Source organism: Oryx dammah, unplaced genomic scaffold, assembly GCF_014754425.2.
Source record: "Oryx dammah isolate SB20612 unplaced genomic scaffold, SCBI_Odam_1.1 HiC_scaffold_29, whole genome shotgun sequence".
NCBI classification, from domain to species: Eukaryota; Metazoa; Chordata; class Mammalia; order Artiodactyla; family Bovidae; genus Oryx; species Oryx dammah.
Genome location: NW_024070213.1, coordinates 7047914 through 7050839, shown reverse-complemented (window position 1 = coordinate 7050839; position 2926 = coordinate 7047914).

The window sequence follows — 2926 nt, the reverse complement described above, 5'->3', positions numbered from 1 at the left end:
TCTCTGAGTCTCTCCCTCTTCCTTCTGTCTCCCTCCTCCTCTGTCTCCCTCCCTCCTCCTCTGTCCCTGAGTCTCTCCCTCCTCCCTCTCCCTCTCTCCCTCCTCCTCTGTCTCTGAGTCTCTCCATTCTCCCTTTGTCTCTCCCTCTTCATTTTCTCTCAGTCTCTGCTTCCTCCTCTGTCTCTTGTGTCTCTCTCCTCTTCCCACTGGGAGCTGACAGATGAACCTTGGCTTCGGAGCGGTCACCTGCCGAGGCTTCTGGACCACCTCGGGCTAGCGGGCCCCTGGGAGCTGCTTCAGAGAGAGGTCCCAGCCTGGGCCCCAGTGGGCCTGAGCAGGGAAAGACAGGGTGGGCAGGAAATGGGGGTTCCCTGACTTGAAAGTGGCAGGGGAAGCTCCCAGGCTGCCCAGCCCCATCTCCAGCCCTCCCAAGACTCTCTCCTCTGAAAATCTCCGCGCCCCTTCCTGCTTCCTTGTTTTTTTTACCAGGCTTTCTCTCTGGGGACATAGATCTCTGGGCACTGTGCGCTCCACTCATGGCACTGTGCCCAGCACACCCCCCTTTTATACGAATGTTTTTATATCCGTGTGCTTGGGGTTGCCGTGATGCAAGGCTGAGTTGCTGTGGCATCTTTATTTCTCTCCCCAGGTCCACGTCCCCTCCCCTGTGCCTGACAAAGCGAGTTCATTGTTTTCTCTTCATTACACAGGACAGCCAGGGAGGAGCAAGCCCAGCCCTGGGGAGGTGGGTGGGAGGCAGGGGGCAGGCTTGGGGACGGGTGAAATCATGTTGGCATTATTTTTTAATTTTTTAAAAAAATAAATGGTCTTATTTAATTGTCCTGTTCCTTCCCACTCCCCCACCCCCTGGGATGTCAGCCCAGACTCGGGGTAGGCCCCTGGGGGGCTGGGAGAGAGAAAGCCACCCACCAGGACTGAGGACCAGGGACCTTCAGTGTGGGTTCCTCGCTCTCTCGGGCTCCCTCCCACCCCAACTCCTACCTCCACAGTCTATTTTTATCCCTACTTCTTGACCTGAAAATAAGCCAGGCTGGCAGGGACCAGACCCCACCCCGTCCCCAGACAAGCCGCTTTTTGAGGTGGGCATAGCGTTGCCCAAGGTGGGCACTAGGATCAAAGCCCCCTTCCTTGAGGGGGGCCTGTGAGGGAGAGTGGCCCCACTTTTCTGGATGCCCAGGCTTGGCGTCTACCTGAGGCCATTTCTCCTGGGGCCTGCGGGGAGGCTGAGGGGCTGCCCTCCTCCGTCCCTGTGCCTCTCACCCCCTTGGGCTGGTTGGGGCAGAAAGTGGGCAGGGGCCCCAGCACAGACTGAGGGGACATGCAGCAAGGGCTCCCCTCATGCCGAGAGCGGGCCTCAACCATAAGCTTGGGCCTCAGCCACTTCTCTTCTGCTCCCCCACCTTTAGGGCCCCTGCCCCTGGGGGAGCCAGCCTCTGTGTCGTGTGTATATACTGTGCCTTTTCTCGTTATGGTTTCAGGGTGGGAGGGGGTCGGTTTTTCACTGAAAAGCGGGCTATGCCTGTGGCTTCCTTGATGTGGAATCATTCACTGAGTCCTGGATGTAGGTTATTGAATAAACACAGATTGGTACCACCCGGCGTGAAGCGTGTGGGGTCTGTGGCGTGACCGCTGGGGTGACCAGCCAGGCGGCCGTGTGGCTCGGCCTCCAGTGGGTCCGGAACCAGGGGCCGCCTCTCCCCTTCTGCGAGAGGTCCCAGGGGCTTCGGGCTGACAGACCTTCCTTGCCCGCCCATGCTCCTGGCTCTGTCCTCCCAGCGCTGGCTGGCTGGCTCACACTTCAGGGCTGGGACAGACCTGGACGAAAAGGGGTGTCGGTGGTGGTGTTGCTGGGGTCAGAGGTCACCGTATGCAGGACACAGCTGGCTGCTTAGCAGATGACACCAGTTCTTTGGGATTTGGGGTGCTAAACCCTCCTGGGTTCACCCTTGAGAAGCCTCTCCCCGGTTGGTTTCCCCATCTCCCTGGAGGCAGAGAGCTGCTGAGATGTGGCCTGTAGGTCACATCTGAGTCCAGCTCCTGTGCTTCCCAGCCAGGTCCCCTTGGGCGGGTAGCAGGAGTAGGGTGTGTTGCTTCAGCTCCACATGCCTGTGTGCAGACAGCCAGCCCCTGCCTGTGACGACCTGCTGGCCAGTGTGCACCACCCGGCGCACATGAAATGCCAGTCTGTGGGGAGGGCCTGGCCACAAGCAGTGCAGGGCCGTGTGGGCAGGCGGGTCAGCAAGGCCCGTGGGGATGAGTCTAGGGGCTGAAGTGTGTGGTCCATAACCCGGCCCCCGGCTGAGAAATGGGCCAGGGCCCTTGAGCTGTTTAAGCCATTCCCTTCTCTGAAGGACATGCAGCAGGCCACTGTCCTGAGGGCCAGAACAGCCTGTGGGTGCGGAGTGGGGACCGGGGGGCCGCTAGCTGGTCCTTGTCCAGTTACTAGAGCACCATTTCCAGCGGAGGCCTGGCCCTTGGGATGGAGATCGAGGGCCCTTGGGGCTGAATGAGCAACGAGGTCACACCCACCTCCCAGCCCAGCCTCTCCAGGGCCTGTGTCACCAGGGTGGGTGGCTGTGGGTGGCTGATGTGTGCCCAGGAACCTGATCCTTTAGTGAGTCTCTACGGGATCCGTGACTCAGCACCCACCCCCCTCCCCCCAGCTCTGTACAGCTGCAGGATCCTCTTGGGGGCACCCCACCCCCACCCTGGGTTGAGGGTGTGAGAGCCACCTTCCCTGTGAGCCATGGGGGTCCCCACTGCAGGCATAACCATGGACCTTGGGCTCTGTTCTGACCTGGGGCTTCTGGGCCTTGGTTTGGTGGACCCTCCTACAGGTGAAGAGCTGGAGGGTTTGGGGGCCTCAGGGCAGCCCAGCCAGCAGGAGGAAGGCCGGAGACTGGCT